The following is an 18,344-nucleotide window of genomic DNA, read 5'->3' as shown; positions in this document are numbered from 1 at the left end:
GTCCAAGAAAGCCCATGATTCGGAAGGAATCGAACCGGAAGCCCTTTTGTGCATATTGTCTTGTATAGACAAAGCGTACAGGATGGCTCTTTTGAAATCTCCTCTTTGTTTGGAGCAGGTCTTCTAAAGAAGAGGACGGTATATGGTGCCTTTTTAACCAAGGCAGTCTCCCACGCTCAGAGGGCAGCGCTGCTGTATTCGCCTTTGTCTGACTTTTTGTTCCTTCTCAGTTGGTGAAGGACATTGCTCATTCATTAACTGAGAAGGCGACTCAGGATCTTCTGACGCAGTCAGCAAGGAAGAAGAAGCCTGCTTCTACATCTGGACAAGAAAGGACCGAGTACATCCGTTCAGCCTTTCGAGGTGTCCGACTTCCAGACCTCCCGCAAGAAGGAAGGCTCCGGAGAAGAGAGGTAGGTCTGCCTTTCGTCCCTTTAAAAAGGGAAAATGAAGCTTCTCTCCTCCAAGCACCAGTAGGTGCCAGGCTCCTGGGATTTGTGGAGGCCTGGACACTTATAAACACAGACGCGTCATCGTTGGCTATAATAAGGAAGGGATATCGTATCCCCTTTCCTGAACACTCCTCCCCTAACGTCAATACCAAGGAACTAACAGCCAAGTACAAGGATCCTGTGCTGAGGGATACTCTTCGATCGTGGTGGAACAAATGTGGGACAAGAGAGCGATAGAACTAGTACTAGATCAAAACTCCCCCGGGGTTTTACAATCGCCTTTTTCTGGTTGCGAAAGCCTCGGGAGGCTGGAGACCAGTACTGGACGTCAGCTCTCTGAACAAATTTGTTCGGAAGGAAAAGTTCTCCATGGAGACTTCTGCTTCAGTCCTGGCGTCATTACGACAAGGAGATTGGATGGTGTCTCTAGATCTCCAGGACGCTACTTTCACGTCCCGATCCACCCTTCATCGAGAAGTACCTCCGTTTCATGACGGGGGGAAGGATCTTTCAGTTCAGAGCCTTGTGTTTCGGCCTGTCCACAGCTCTCAGGTCTTCACAAGCCTGATGAAGAATGTGGCGAGGTTTCTTCACCTCAAAGGAGTAAATATCTCTCTGTATCTGGACGACTGCTCATCAGGGCCAGATCAGAGAGACAGTGCTTGGAGGACCTGAAGTTAACTTTAGATCTGATCAAAGCGTTGGGATTGCTCGTGAACCTCGAGAAGTCGCAGCTGACCCCCAGACAGGACTTAGTTTATCTGGGATTCGGATGGATTCTCGGGTTTTCGGAGTATTTCCTTCGCAAGAGAGAATCGCAAAAGGTTTTGCGGATAGTCCTCTCTCTTCTTAAGAAGGACATACGTCGGCGAGGGAATGGTTTGAGCCTTCTAGGGACCCTTTCCTTGCTCGAACAGTTCTTCCCGCTAGGAAGACTTCATTTACGTCCGCTTCAATTCTTCCTCAAGAAGTCTTGGAGTTGGAAAACTGACAACTTTCGGACGTCTTTCCCATTCCAGTGGAGATAAGATCGCACCTGGAATGGTGGTTGCCCCCCCCCTCTGGAAGAGACAAAGGGATCTCTCTAAGGACACAGAACCCAGACCTAGTGTTGTACTCCGACGCGTCGGAGAAAGGTTGGGGAGCAACATTAGGCTCGAAGGAGGTGTCAGGCACCTGGGAACCAGCGCAGGTGACTTGGCACATAAACTGCAAAGAGCTCTTCGCCGTGCATCTGGCTTTGAAGAGTCTAGAACCTCTGGTGTCGAACAAAGTATGCAAGTAAACGTGGACAACACCACCGCACTTGCCTACATTCGAAAACAGGGAGGGACTCACTCCTCGTTCCTTTACGAACTGACGAGAGACCTTTTGCTTTGGACGTCTCACAGGAACATCTCCCTTCTGACAAGGTTCGTGCAGGGAGTAAAGAATGTGAGGGCGGACAGACTCAGCAGGAGGAACCAGGTCCTTCATACAGAGTGGGACCCTACACGAGGAAGTGTGTCAAGATCTCTGGTCGCTGTGGGGGACACCTCATGTGGATCTCTTTCGCCACATTCATTCCAAAAGGCTGCCAAGTCTTTTGCTCGGTCGTGGAAGATCCAAGAGCTCTTATGGTAGACGCCTTCCTGCTAGATTGGTCTCGAGTAGACGTATATGCTTTTCCTCCATTCAAAATCCTGGGATTAGTAATAAAGTTTGTGGCGTCAAAGGAGACGAGGATGACATTGATAGCCCCCTTTTGGCCGGCCCAAGATTGGTTTCACGAGGTGGTAGAGTGGATCGTAGACTTTCCAAGATCCTACCAAGAAGGACGGATCTTCTCAGACAACCACACTTCAAGAGGTACCATCAAAACCTCCCCGCTCTTGCTCTGACTACCTTTGCCTTTCGACTATCGAAAGACTCGTCAGAGCGAGAGGGTTTTCTCGCGAGTTGCAAGCGCGATCGCGAGAGCACGCAGAACCTCCACTACGAAAGTATATCAATCGAAGTGGGAGGTTTTTAGAAGGTGGTGTAGATCTAAGAAGTTGTCCTCCTCCACTACCTCTATAGCGGAAATTGCTGATTTCCTTCTATTCCTGAGAGAGCAATCTCATCTAGCTGTATCCACAATAAAGGGATACAGAAGTATGCTCTCGGCTGTCTTCAGGAATAGAGGATTAGATCTGGCAGATAATAAAGATCTCCATGATCTCATAAGGTCATTTGAGACTTCAAAGTCGAAGGAACCGGTCCCTCCGAACTGGAACCTAGACGTGGTCCTCAAGTTTCTTTCATCTGAAAGATTCGAACCTCCTCATCTGGCTTCGTTTCGAGACAATCACCAGAAATGCCTATTCCTATTATCTTTAGCTGCGGCAAAGAGAGTTAGTGAATTACATGCTCTGCAAGATAAAGTATGTTCAGGGAGACTCAGCTATTTGTTTCTCGTTTAAGACACTGTTTTTTATACATTCAACTTCCCTGCCAGATATATACTTAGCTATAGACTCCATCGTCTCCGACAGAATTTCAAATTTCGCGGCACACGCTACCGGTAGGTCAGGTGATCTACCGCCCTGCCCTGGTGGCAGGACTAGAACCATTCCCGTTTTCTAATCAGAATTCTTCTGTCGCCCGGGCCATCAACATTGTTGTTGGTTTCCTCTCGATTGGTTTTCTTTTTTTTTCACCGGCAATTGATCTTCTTGACCGGATCTTTTGGTGACGTATCTGGATTGTTGGATTGGCATACGCTTTTGTGGACTGTTTTGTGGACCTTGATTTTGGAATTTTCTTTAATAATGTCTGACCTCTGGAATGGTTGTGAGACGTTGTTGTGAATGTAGGCTGTAAGGTGAGGTTGCCGCCCAAAGCTTCGGTAGACCCACCCTCCACGGTAATGCCAAGGTTGCAGGGAGTAATGAATGTTCTTTTACTAGGTACTTGTAAGGAATGTGAGAACTTGAGTGAGAACGAATGGAAGAATCTAACTAATTATTTAAAAAAGTTAGAGAGAGAAAGGCTTCTTATAGAAGTTTAAGTAGTTCTAGATCTGAACTAATTCCTAGCTTGGGATCTTCCCCAAGGGTAAGTATTGCTACTTCTCCTTCCATTGCAGCCCCTTCTCCTTCCATTGCAGCCCCTTCTCCTATTGCAGAACCTGTAGATCCAGCAAAAGAACTTGCGGATCTAAAAGCAGCCTTCAAGTTGATGGAAAACAAACAAAATGGCTGCCATACAAGGTAAGGCTAGTGATTTATTCAGTGGACAGTGATATGAGTGTCCCCAGTGTAGTGGAGGGGCATCTGGTCGGCTCAGCAACGCTCCTAGGTCTAGACCTCTTCCAAGCTCACATGCCCAGAGGAGAAGGAATGTCGAAAACCGAAAGGAGGTTGTGGAGAATCCCCACCGATCAGGTGTCCCTTCGGCGGTTTCTGTGACACCCCAGACTGCCAAGGATCGCTATTGTAAAAGCGTCCTGCGTGAGTGTTTTTCGTCGTCGGGATCTTCATCTCCGAGACGTGATTGGAGAGATTCAGATCGATCTCGGCCACTCAAGAGGAGTTGGAAGGCTCCGACTATTGATTCGAGCCCGAGAAAACTTCCCTGAGGAGTCTCCTCGGGTAGTGAAGAAGGCAAGAAGAGCCATTCTTTCAACCAGAGTGAGAAGGAGGCAGGAGGTGGAGGCTATGGACTCCTCCCCTCCTCCTTCCCCTCCTCCCGAAGAGGATAAAGAGGAGGCTACGAAGAGATTCATGTGGCGATGCAAGAGCAGATTTCGTCTTTTGTAGGAGTTCTGTCAAAGGAGCCTCCTAGAAGAAACACTCTTCCCTTCCGATCAAAAGATCCTCCAGACGTATGGAGGTATCTGCCGCCAGGATCGATACTCCTACTCGAGGTGAGGTTTCCTGTACGAACCTGGATGAACCGATCAGACGTCTGGCACCGGCCAGGAGTGAGGAGTCACCCAGGAGGCAGGAGCCAAGAGCCAGGAGTGAGGAGTCAACCAGGAGGCAGGAGCCCAGAGCCAGGAGTGTGGAGGCATCCAGGCAGGAGGCAGGAGGCAAGAGCCAGGAGGCAAGAGGCAGGAGTCAGGAGTCAAGAGGCAGGAGCCAGGAGCCAAGAGGCAGGAGTCAGGAGGCAGGAGCCAGGAGTCCGGAGTCAGGAGGCAGGAGTCCGGAGTCAGGAGGCAGGAGTCAGGAGCCAGGAGGCAGGAGTCAGGAGGCAAGAGTCAAGAGCCAGGAGGCAGGAGTCGGAGACTCGTTCCTGGAGTTTATGACTCTTCTCCAAATAGGAGCTCCTCATCCTTCAGAGCTAGGAGGTCTTGGAAGGACTCTCCCTCCAAACTGAACTTTCTCCTTCGTCTGATCGAGGGTTAGACGAGTTGTCTGATGACGAACCTCCTGCTAATGAGGGACTATCGAGTTATAAAGTCTTAGCCTCATTATTGCTTCAAGAATTTGGAGATTCTCTTAGTCCGGCGGCTCCTCCTTCTCCTCGTTCTCTCTTTTTCGAGCTCGGCTACGGCAAAATCTTCGGCCTTTTGAAAATGAAGCCTGCTATATCGATGAAGAAGGCACTCCATTCTTTAGATTCTTGGATGGACAAGAAGAAGGGAGTTAGAGAAAGACGGTATTCTGCATGCCTCCTTCCAAACTACATGGAAAGAGAGGTATTTGGTATGGACAGGAGAGACTATGGGTCTTTCTCTACTGCCTCTGCAGATGCGGACTTTTCCAATTTAGTGGAGGCCTCTAGACGTCACTCCTTAGGATCGGTCAGAGCGACGTGGAGCACTTCAGAGTTGAACACTTTCTAAAGGGACTTTTTTTGTCACTTTAGAGGGGTGTTCAACTTTCTGGATTGGTCACTCGGAGTTCTGGCCAACAAATCTAAAGGTCCGGAGTTTTCTTAAAAACCCAGAGATTCTCCATAGCATCCTGTCTTGCATGGACACGGCAGTACAAGACGGTTTCGGGTGAGTGGCTTCCCTTTTTGGTGCTGGTCTCCTGAAAAAGAGATCAGTATATGGTTCTCCGAGCCAGAGGACTGCTTTATTGTTCGCCCCGTCTATCGGATCATCTGTTTCCTTCTCAGTTAGTGAAGGATATATCTTCGCTCGCTAACTGAGAAGGCGACACAAGACCTACTAACACAAACGTCAAGAAAGGACGCCCTGTAGTGTCGGCGATTAAGAAGGACTCTCGTCCTCCTCAGCAGCCCTTTCGTGGAGGTTACAGCGGGCTCGTCCCCCTTGCCAGAAAGAAGAGCTCTGATAGAGAGGGAGGTCTTCCTTTAGGCCCTTCAAGAGATCCAAATGACTTGTTGCTCCTTCAAGCACCAGTGGGCGCCAGACTCCTGAACTTTGCAGGAGTATGGGCAAAAAGGGTAGCCGACCCTTGGTCAGTGTCGGTCCTAAAGAAGGGATATGTAATCCCTTCGAGAACAGCCCTCCCCTAACATCTACGCCTCGGGAACTGTCAGCGAGGTACAGAGGACCCGGAAATGAGAAAGACTCTCCTTCAAATGGTGGAACAAATGTGGGAAAAAGAGGCCATCGAACTTGTGCAGGATCCACACTCCCCGGGATTTTACAATCGCCTTTTTCTAGTACCAAAGGCATCGGGGGGGTGGAGACCAGTTCTGGACGTAAGCGCTCTGATCGCTTTGTTCAGAAGTTTTCGCATGGAAACGTCCGCCTCAGTATGTCGGCTCTTCGTCCAGGAGATTGGATGGTTCTCTCTGGACTTGCAAGACGTATATTTCCACGTTCCCATTCACCATTTGTCAAAGAAATATCTTCGTTTTGTAATAGGAGACAAGATCTTCAATTCAGGGCTCTGTGCTTCGGTCTGTCTACAGCTCCGCAAGTATTCACCAACCTGATGGCGAATGTGGCAAGATGGCTTCACCTAGAGGGAATAAACATCTCCCCTCTACTTAGAACGACTGGCTGATCATGGGCCAAGTCGGAGATTTCAGTGCTTGGAGGACTTATCAGTAACAAGGAACATGATAGAATCGCTGGGATTACTCGTGAACCTCGAGAAGTCGCAGCTGATCCCCAGCCAGAGCTTGGTCTATCTGGGGATTCAGATGGATTCTCTGGGTTTTCGAGTATTTCCTTCGCGAGAAAGAATCACTCGAGGTTTTTGTCGAAAATCTTGAGCTTCTTAGAGAAAAAGAACAGTTCAGCGAGGGATTATCTGAGCCTCTAGGGACTCTGTCCTCACTAGAAAAGTTCTTCTCTCTGGGGAGGCTTCACCTCCGCCCCCTCTTCAGTTTTTCCTGAAAGGGGTGTGGAGTTGGAAGACGGGACAACTCTCTGACATCTTCCCGCTTCCACAAGAGGTAAAGGATCATTTGAAGTGGTGGATCCTTCCTCTTCAAAAGAACGAAGGTGTATCGCTTGCCCTGCAGAACCCAGACCAGTGTTATATGCCGACGCTTCGGAGTCGGGATGGGGAGCGACGTTAGGAGCAAGGGAGGTGTCAGGCACCTGGACAAAGGACAGGTGTCCTGGCACATCAATTGCAAGGAACTAGTGGCCATACACCTAGCCTTAAAGTTCTTCGAAGAGATAGTCAGAGGCGAGGTGATACATATAAACTCGGACGCAAGCAAGGAGGCACGCACTCTTTCTCCCTCTTTCAGTTAACAAGACACCTGTTAACCTGGACAGAAGAAAGAGGCATAACTCTCCTCACAAGATTTGTTCAGGCATCAAGAATGTGAGAGCGGACAGACTGAGCAGGAGGAATCAGGTCCTTCCCACAGAATGGACTCTACACGAAGAAGTGTGTCGAAGTCTTTGGTCCCTGTGGGGGAGACCTCACATAGACCGGTGTTTGCGACGTTCCTCTCCAAAAGAATAGAGATCTTTTGCTCTCTAGTGGAAGATCCGAGAGCCTTCGCAATAGACGCTTTCTCCTGGATTGGTCGGGTGTGGACGCATACGCCTTTCCCCCGTTCAAGATCCTGGGGGAAGTGCTCAGGAAGTTCGTAGCTTACGAAGAACACGAAGTTGACGCTAATTAGCCCCATTTTGGCCAGCACAGGAATGGTTCACAGAGGTACTGGAGTGGATAGTGGACTCCCCAGATCTTCTTCCTAAACAGACCAGATCTACTCAGACAACCCCACTTCGAGAGGTTTCATCACAACCTCCCAGGTCTCGCTCTGACTGCCTTTCGACTATCGAAAGACTTGTCAGAGCAGGGGTTTTCTCGCAAGGCTGCGGGCTCTATCACTAGAGCCCGCAGAGCTTCGACGAGAAGAGTATACCAATCAAAGTGGGAAGTCTTTAGGAGGTGGTGTAAGAGTCAGAAGCTGTCCTCCTCCAGTACCTCTATAGTGAATATTGCCGATTTCCTCCTCTTTCTGAGAGAGGAATCACACCTTTCTGTCTCAACAATAAAAGGATACAGAAGCATGCTGTCTTCAGTTATTTAGGAATCGAGGGTTAGATATTGCAAGCAACAAAGATCTACACGATCTAATTAGATCCTTTGAAACTTCAAAGGCAGCTACTCCTAGAACACCTAGTTGGAATCTAGACGTGGTACTGAAATTCCTTTCATCGGATAAATTCGAGCCTTTACATCTGGCTTCCTTCCGCGACGTCACTAGGAAATGCTTATTCCTGGTGTCTCTCGCTACAGCCAAGAGGACGAGCGAATTGCACGCTCTAGATTCCCACAGTGGGGTTCAAAGGAGATGCTGCCATCTGTTCTTTCCAGACAATGTTTCTGGCAAAGAACGAAAACCCGTCAAAAACCGTGGCCCAGAAGTTTTGAGGTAAAAGGCCTATCTAACCTCGTAGGCAGAGAGATAGAGAGGTCTCTCTGTCCATTGAGAGTTCTTAAATATTATTTAGAGAGGAAGAGACAGATGGGTTAGCTTGTCAACAAGGTCTTTGGTGTGCGGTTGAAGACCCCAAAAGACTCATGTCCAAGACGCCTTGGCTTTCTTTGTGAGGAGCGTAATTACGGACGCTCACAAGAACTGCTCAGATGGAATCCTTCGGTTTTCTAAAGGTCAAGACCCATGAGGTGAGAGCAGTAGCAACGTCCTTGGCGTTCCAAAAGAATATGTCTCTAAAAAATATCATTGAGACTACATATTGGAGGTGCAATTCAGTGTTTGTTTTCATTTCATTATCTGAAGGATGTGAAAGTGACCTAGAGAAGTGCTTCTCGTAGGTTCCATTTGTATCAGCAGATACAGTGCTGGGTCTTGGGAGCAAAGACCTGATCCTTAAATATTGTTGTGTTTTATCGTTACCATAAACCCTCTTGTCAGATATGTGCTTGGTTTTCTATTAGCAAGCTCACTGATGTCGCACGGGAGCATAGTGTCATTGCTGGTAGGGGATCAAGGGTATGTATGGCTAGTAGGGGAGTACAAAAATTTTTTTTTTTTTGTTTATTTTGTAATGAAAAGTGTAATTATGTTTAGAGTTTTTTGGTTGTTTGTAAGGAGTTCGGGGATAACTCCTTGCAATCTTAGAACTAACATGGATGTTAGGATCAGGTGATCGGGATCGGTGTTGTGCTCCTTGAACAAGGATGTATTGTCATGTTAGTGGAATAGCACCCAATGACAAAGGCCTTTAGGCTCTGCCGAGTAAGTGGATAAGACCCCATTGGCAGACGCCCACAAGAACTCTTAGCCATAGATCAATATCTCGCTGAGGCTCTTGAGGCTAAGCAGACTCCAAGGCAGTAGCCGCGAAGTCTTCAGCCTAATAAGGTAGGAACCAAGGTTTATTAATACCTACAACATATGTTGTTTACCTGTCTATTTCAGTAGTTAGCTGTCTCTTACCCACCACCAATGGGTGCTAATCAGCTAAGTATATATCTGGCAGGGAAGTTGAATGTATAAAAATGATATTGTCATGTTACAATAAAGTTTTATACATACTTACCTGACAGATATATACGATTAATGGCCCACCCAGCCTCCCCGCAGGAGACAGGTGGAAGAGAAGAATTCTGATTAGAAAACGGGAATGGTTCCTAGTCCTGCCACCCAGGGCAGGGCGGTAGATCACCTGACCTACCGGTAGTGTGTGCCGCGAAATTTGAAAATTCTGTCGGAGACGACGGAGTCTATAGCTAAGTATATATCTGTCAGGTAAGTATGTATAAAACTTTATTGTAACATGACAATATCATTTTAGCTAAGAATGGAGAATCCCTCGAATCCCTGGCCTAAGTCATTTGTTTGAAGTCAAAGGCATATCGAGTCTCGTAGGAAGAGAAGCAGAAAGATCTCTATGCCCTGTAAGAGCTCTAAAGTTTTACATTCAGAAGAAAGCATCAGATGGGAGGCTCTAGACAAGGTCTTTGGTGCGCGGTAAAAGACCCCACAAGACTGATGTCCAAGAATGCGGCTGGCATTCTTTGTGAGGAACGTCATTACAGACGCGCATAAGGTCTGTTTCTGACGAACAGTTATGACTGTTGAAAGTTAAAGCTCATGAAGTGAGAGCAGTAGCGACGTCTCTCTCGTTTCATAAGAATATGTCGCTTAAAAACATCATAGATACGACATTTTGGAGATGCAACTCAGTATTTGCATCTCATTACTTGAAAGAACGTTCGTGTGACATATGAGAAGTGTTTTTTCTCTAGGTCCGTTCGTATCGGCGGATACGATTCTGGGTACGGGAGCCGACACCAATCCTTAAGTATATACTTTTCTTCTTTTTTGGATATGGTCTGGCAATCTCTTCGAACAATGGAGGACTTGGTTTAGCACGGGCGGCCGTCTATGTTGTTTCAGTAAGAGAATCTTGTCATATCTAACTTAGATGGGTTATAATTTTTTTTTTAGAAATTATGTATGTGTGCGTAGTGGTTTTGAGTTACGGTTGTTGTGACGAGTTCGGGGATAAACTCGGAACAATCCTTAGTTCTAACATATGGTTAGGATCAGGTGGTCGGGATTGGTTGTTGTGCTCCTTCATAAGGTGTATTGTCATATAAGTGGATCAGCACCCATTGACAAAAGTCCTTTCAGGCTCTGCCGAGTAAGCGGATAAGACCCCATCGGCAGACCACAAGAACTCTTGGCCATAGATCATATATCTCGCTAAAGTTTCTTGAGGTGATGCAGACTACTGGGCAACCACACGAAGTCTACCACCTATCAGGTAGGAACCAAGGTTTTATTTTTTTATACCTACAACATATGTTGTTTACCTGTCTATTCCATATAGTAGCTGTCTCTTACCCTCCACCGAAGGGTGCCAATCAGCTATGTATATATCTGACAGGTAAGTTGATTGTATGAAAATGATATTGTTATGTTACAATAAAGTTTCATACATACTTACCTGGCAGATATATACAATTAAAGGCCCACACAGCCTCCCCACAGGAGACGGTGGAGAGAGAAAATATGATAGAAAACGGGGATGGTTCCTAGTCCTGCCGCCCAGGGCAGGCCGGTAGATCACCTGACCTACCTGTAGCGAGTGGCGCGAAATTTGAATTTCTGTCGGGGACGACGGAGTCTTAGCTATGTATATATCTGCCAGGTAAGTATGTATGAAACTTTATTGTAACATAACAATATCATTTTGTTTTCTTGAAGGAAAGAATTTAGGATGGAGATCGTTGTTCAGAATCCTACAAATATACTACGTATATTAACCTCGCGACATGATTCTGCTAAGCAGTTGAATTGTCCGAGGGGTAGGCGCATATCGTAGTTAATCTACGATTGCGACTTAGACGAGAAGTATTCTAATTGAACTGCAACTCGGGGTTGCCTGCAACCTCCCAGGAGTTTTTCAGTTTTCAATTTTATATACTTATGGTTTTGTCACGACAACACCATTTCAACTTTTATTTTCATACAATCAACTTACCTGTCAGATATATACATAGCTAAGACTTCCGTCGTCCCGACAGAAATTCAAATTTCGCGCCACTCGCTACAGGTAGGGTCAGGTGATCTACCGGCCTGCCCTGGGCGGCAGGACTAGGAAACCATCCCCGTTTTCTATCATATTTTCTCTGTCGCCGGTGGTATCAACATTGTTGCTATTACCTCCTGACTTAGATTCTTATTTCATCCTTTGATCATCGTTTTCTCGGCTTTTTGGTGACGTATCTGGATCGTGTTTTTGGCATTCGCTACTGTGGACTGTTTTTGGAATTGCTTTTTGGATTTTTCTCAGTATGTTCTGATTCAATGTGAGTGTGAGAATTTGTGTGAATGTAGGCTGCAGGGTGAGGATACCGAAAGCTTCGGTTGATCCTCACACTGTATGCCGTAAATGTAGGGGGTTTCAGTGTTCTGCTAATAATACTTGTAATGAATGCGAGGGATTAAATGCAGAAGAGTGGAAGACTTTAACTTCTTATTTGAAGAAGTTAGAGAGGGATAGGGTTAGACGTCTGAAAGGTGTGAGTTCAAGGCCTATTGAGCCTTTTACTGATAATTCTAATCCTACTGATTTAGATTCTCCCTATGTTTCTCATTCACAAAGTGTAACTTTCGGAATCGGCCTCGGAAATCGCCGATCTGAAAGCTACGATTCGAGACATGAAGTCCAAAATGGCGTACTTACAAGGTAAGGCTAGTGAAAGTGAGCATTACAGTGAAGTGAGTTCCCCCAGTGTTGTGGAGGGGGCGTTTGATCGTCCCTGTGACGCTCCCAGGCCTAGACCTCTTCCAAGCTCCCATGCCCAGAGGAGAAGGAAAGTCGAAAGCCTTAAGGAGGTCGTGGGGAATCCCCAACGGTCAGACGTCCCTTCAGCTAGCTCTGTTTCGTGGCAGGCTGCTCAAGGGCGCTCTAGAAAAAAGCGTCCTTCGTGAGTGTTTCTCATCCTCTCCCTCTCCCTCCCACAAACTAAACGAGGGTGGAAGGAGTCGAATTTATCGAGGCCTCTGAAGCGTCGTATGAAAGAACCCGAATTGATTCGAGCCCAGAGCGTTTCTCAGATGACGCTCCCTCTTCTATTAAGAAGGCGAAGGTGGTGTCAGCGTCACCCGACGAGTACGCAGAAGTACCCTTTCCTACTTCTCCCCCGATTGATGACGAAAGGCGTCATGCCAGTTGACGTGGGAGAAGCTTCAAGGAGAATTATTAAGGCAGTTCAAGAGCAACTGGCCTCTCTAGTGGGAGTTTTAGCGCCTCGTAGGAAGGACGTTGCGCTTCCAATCAAGAAGTCTCGTCCTCTCTCCCCTGCTAAGCGAGAAGCGTCATGCAGATGTGAAGCTTCTAAACATATTACAGAAGCTTCGGGTTCGAGAGCGAGATCGGTTGTTTACGAAAGTTACGTAACGCCAGAGAGACGTGAGACGTCTTTTAGACATGAAGCGTCTTTGAAAGCTGTTGGTAGACGTGAAGCTCCAACCAATATTTTGGCGCCAAGTAGGACGCCTTTTGAGAGCGGAGCGTCTTCCAGGCGCGAGGCATCATCCGGACGTCAGCAGCCAAGTAGCGGGAGGCGTCAGCCAGGACGCTTGGCGGACGAGAAGCGTCATCCAAGCGGGAAGCGTCTTCTATTTATCGAGAGAAGCCTGAGCTTTTTGGCGCCTTCCAAGGCTATTAAAGCGGGAAGAGGAAAGGAATATCATTCCCTTAGCCCCTCTCCTATTAGGAGTTTGTCTCCTCCAGAGGAGGAACGTACAGAGGTGGGAGCGGAGACTCATTTAGATCCCGAGTTGGAAGGAAACTCGGATGAAGAATATCAAGGAAGAGAAGGACTGTCGAACTATAAGTTTTGACTGCCTTGCTTCTAGAGGAGTATGGAGACGAATTGACTCCTGCCGCTCCTCCTTCTCCGCGCTCTCTGTTTTCGAGTGCTAAGACGAGAAGTCTTCGTCTTTTCTCAAAATGAAGCCCACCATTTCAATGAAGAGGGTGGGCTCTACAATCCTTAGACTCGTGGATGAAGTCTAAGAAGGACTTAGTAAGAACGGTCTTCTGCATGCCTCCAGATAGACTAGCTGTAAAAGAGTCATTTGGTATCAGACGGGAGAGAATATGGGTATTGCTCTCTCCGTCTAACGTCAGAAGCAGACTTTTCGACCTTAGTTGACGCTTCACGTCGACAAGGTCTCAACTCGGCACGGATTCGTGGGGCATTTCTGAACTGGACCATCTCCTCAAGGGACTCTTTCATGTATTGGAAGTTTTCAACTTCTTAGATTGGTCCCTTGGGGTGATGTCCAAGAAAGCCCATGATTCGGAAGGAATCGAACCGGAAGCCCTTTTGTGCATATTGTCTTGTATAGACAAAGCGTACAGGATGGCTCTTTTGAAATCTCCTCTTTGTTTGGAGCAGGTCTTCTAAAGAAGAGGACGGTATATGGTGCCTTTTTTAAACCAAGGCAGTCTCCCACGCTCAGAGGGGCAGCGCTGCTGTATTCGCCTTTGTCTGACTTTTTGTTCCCTTCTCAGTTGGTGAAGGACATTGCTCATTCATTAACTGAGAAGGCGACTCAGGATCTTCTGACGCAGTCAGCAAAGGAAGAAGAAGCCTGCTTCTACATCTGACAAGAAAGGACCGAGTACATCGGTTCAGCCCTTTCGAGGTGGTCCGACCTCCCGCAAGAAGGAAGGCTCCGGAGAAGAGAGGTAGGTCTGCCTTTCGTCCCTTTAAAAAGGGAAAATGAAGCTTCTCTCCTCCAAGCACCAGTAGGTGCCAGGCTCCTGGGATTTGTGGAGGCCTGGACACATAAACACAGACGCGTCATCGTTGGCTATATAAGGAAGGATATGCGTATCCCTTTCCTGAACACTCCTCCCCTAACGTCAATACCAAGGGAACTAACAGCCAAGTAACAAGGATCCTGTTGCTGAGGGATACTCTTCGATCGATGGTGGAACAAATGTGGGACAAGAGAGCGATAGAACTAGTACTAGATCAAAACTCCCCGGGGTTTTTACAATCGCCTTTTTCTGGTTGCGAAAGCCTCGGGAGGCTGGAGACCAGTACTGGACGTCAGCTCTCTGAACAAATTTGTTCGGAAGGAAAAGTTCTCCAGGAGGACTTCTGCTTCAGTCCTGGCGGTCATTACGACAAGGAGATTGGATGGTGTCTCTAGATCTCCAGGACGCCTACTTTCACGTCCCGATCCACCCTTCATCGAAGAAGTACCTCCGTTTCATGACGGGGGGAAGGATCTTTCAGTTCTAGAGCCTTGTGTTTCGGCCTGTCCACAGCTCCTCAGGTCTTCACAAGCCTGATGAAGAATGTGCAGGTTTCTTCACCTCAAAGGAGTAAATATCTCTCTGTATCTGGACGACTGGCTCATCAGGGCCAGATCAGAGAGACAGTGCTTGGAGGACCTGAAGTTAACTTTAGAGCTGATCAAGCGTTGGGATTGCTCGTGAACCTCGAGAAGTCGCAGCTGACCCCCAGACAGGACTTAGTTTATCTGGGGATTCGGATGGATTCTCGGGGTTTTCGAGTATTTCCTTCGCAAGAGAGAATCGCAAAAGGTTTGCGGATAGTCTCTCTCTTCTTAAGGAAGGAACATACGTTGGCAAGGGAATGGTTGAGCCTTCTAGGGACCCTTTCCTCGCTCGAACCAGTTCTTCCCGCTAGGAAGACTTCATTTACGTCCGCTTCAATTCTTCCTCAAGAAGTCTTGGAGTTGGAAAACTGGACAACTTTCGGACGTCTTTCCCATTCCAGTGGAAGATAAGAAATCGCACCTGGAATGGTGGTTGCCCCCTCTGGAAGAGAACAAAGGGATCTCTCTAAAGGACCCAGAACCCAGATCTAGTGTTGTACTCCGACGCGTCGGAGAAAGGTTGGGGAGCAACATTAGGCTCGAAGAAGGAGGGTGTCAGGCACCTGGGAAACCAGCGCAGGTGACTTGGCACATAAACTGCAAAGAGCTCTTCGCCGTGCATCTGGCTTTGAAGAGTCTAGAACCTCTGGTGTCGAACAAAGTAGTGCAAGTAAACGTGGACAACACCACCGCACTTGCCTACATTCGAAAACAGGGAGGGGACTCCACTCCTCGTTCCTTTACGAACTGACGAGAGACCTTTTGCTTTGGACGTCTCACAGGAACATCTCCCTTCTGACAAGGTTCGTGCAGGGAGTAAAGAATGTGAGGGCGGACAGACTCAGCCGGAGGAACCAGGTCCTTCATACAGAGTGGACCCTACACGAGGAATTGTGTCAAGATCTCTGGTTGCTGTGGGGACACCTCATGTGGATCTCTTCGCCACATTCATTTCCAAAAGGCTGCCAGTCTTTTGCTCGGTCGTGGAAGATCCAAGAGCTCTTATGGTAGACGCCTTCCTGCTAGATTGGTCTCGAGTAGACGTATATGCTTTTCCTCCATTCAAAATCCTGGGATTAGTAATAAAAAAGTTTGTGGCGTCAAAGGAGACGAGGATGACATTGATAGCCCCCCTTTTGGCCGGCCCAAGATTGGTTCACGGAGGTGGTAGAGTGGATTGTAGACTTTCCAAGATCCCTACCAAGAAGGACGGATCTTCTCAGACAACCACACTTCAAGAGGTACCATCAAAACCTCCCCGCTCTCGCTCTGACTGCCTTTCGACTATCGAAAGACTCGTCAGAGCGAGAGGGTTTTCTCGCGGAGTTGCAAGCGCGATCGCGAGAGCACGCAGAACCTCCACTACGAAAGTATATCAATCGAAGTGGGAGGTTTTTAGAAGGTGGTGTAGATCTAAGAAGTTGTCCTCCTCCACTACCTCTATAGTGGAAATTGCTGATTTCCTTCTATTCCTGAGAGAGCAATCTCATCTAGCTGTATCCACAATAAAGGGATACAGAAGTATGCTCTCGGCTGTCTTCAGGAATAGAGGATTAGATCTGGCAGATAATAAAGATCTCCATGATCTCATAAGGTCATTTGAGACTTCAAAGTCGAAGGAACCGGTCCCTCCGAACTGGAACCTAGACGTGGTCCTCAAGTTTCTTTCATGAAAGATTCGAACCTCCTCATCTGGCTTCGTTTCGAGACATCACCAGAAAATGCCTATTCCTATTATCTTTAGCTACGGCAAAGAGAGTTAGTGAATTACATGCTCTGCAAGATAAAGTAGGTTTCAAGGGAGACTCAGCTATTTGCTCGTTTAAGACAACTGTTTTTAGCTAAGAATGAGAATCCCTCGAATCCCTGGCTAAGTCATTGAAGTTCAAAGGCATATCGAGTCTCGTAGGAAGAGAAGCAGAAAGATCTCTATGCCCTGTAAGAGCTCTAAAGTTTTACATTCAGAGAAAGCATCAGATGGGAAGGCTCTAGACAAGGTCTTTGGTGCGCGGTAAAGACCCCACAAGACTGATGTCCAAGAATGCGCTGGCATTCTTTGTGAGGAACGTCATTACAGACGCGCATAAGGTTCTGTTCTGACGAACAGTTTTATGACTGTTGAAAGTTAAAGCTCATGAAGTGAGAGCAGTAGCGACGTCTCTCTCGTTTCATAAGAATATGTCGCTTAAAAACATCATAGATACGACATTTTGGAGATGCAACTCAGTATTTGCATCTCATTACTTGAAAGACGTTCGTGTGACATATGAGAAGTGTTTTTCTCTAGGTCCGTTCGTATCGGCGGATACGATTCTGGGTACGGGAGCCGACACCAATCCTTAAAAGTATATACTTTTCTTCTTTTTAGATATGGTCTGGAGTCTCTTCGAACAATGGAGGACTTGGTTTAGCACGGGCGGCCGTCTATGTTGTTCAGTAAGAGAATCTTGTCATATCTAATTAGATGAGTATAATTTTTTTTTTTAGAAATTATGTATGTGTGCGTAGTGGTTTTGAGTTACGGTTGTTGTGACGAGTTCGGGGATAACTCGAACAATCCTTAGTTTCTAACATATGGTTTAGGATCAGGTGGTCGGGATGGTTGTGTGCTCCTTCATAAGGTGTATTGTCATATAAGTGGATCAGCACCCATTGACAAAGTCCTTTCAGGCCTCTGCCGAGTAAGCGGATAAGACCCCATCGGCAGACCCACAAGAAACTCTTGGCCATAGATCATATATCTCGCTAAAGTTTCTTGAGGTGATGCAGACTACTGGGCAAACACCCACGAAGTCTACCACCTATCAGGTAGGAACCAAGGTTTTATTTATACCTACAACATATGTTGTTTACCTGTCTATTCCATATAGTAGCTGTCTCTTACCCTCCACCGAAAGGTGCCAATCAGCTATGTATATATCTGACAGGTAAGTTGATTGTATGAAAATGATATTGTTATGTTACAATAAAGTTTCATACATACTTACCTGGCAGATATATACAATTAAAGGCCCCCACCAGCCTCCCCGCAGGAGACAGGTGGAAGAGAGAAAATATGATAGAAAACGGGGATGGTTCCTAGTCCTGCCGCCCAGGGCAGGCCGGTAGATCACCTGACCTACCTGTAGCGAGTGGCGCGAAATTTGAATTTCTGTCGGGGACGACGGAGTCTTAGCTATGTATATATCTGCCAGGTAAGTATGTATGAAACTTTATTGTAACATAACAATATCATATTTACCGAAATTCGTTTCGCCTAAATATAATTGCTCGAGCATATCTTTTATGCTCGGTGGTTCTAGCCGAACGCATTCCTTCGTGGAATAATGGATTACCTGGCAACTCAGGATGACGAGTCAGCGAGAGCTCAGGCTCAGCTACTGCGTATTGAACTGCCTGATAGCAGCTCAGTATCAGCTGGGCCTCCGAGATGCACATTCAGTTATATCTCTCTCTCCCCTGCTTTGATTGACTACCGAACCGTATCTCTGCCCAACAATCATGGACTTAGGTCTCTGATTAACGGGGATTCTCGCAATAATGAAGGACCATCTACTGCTGTGGCGCTAGATTCCATCGCCTTCGACATTGCGAGAATTTTCAACAGAGATATCTCTTGGACTCTCATCTTTCTGTTTACCA

The sequence above is a fragment of the Macrobrachium nipponense genome, chromosome 4 (genome assembly GCF_015104395.2).
Source record: "Macrobrachium nipponense isolate FS-2020 chromosome 4, ASM1510439v2, whole genome shotgun sequence".
NCBI lineage: Eukaryota > Metazoa > Arthropoda > Malacostraca > Decapoda > Palaemonidae > Macrobrachium > Macrobrachium nipponense.
Note: the sequence above shows the minus strand (reverse complement) of the source record.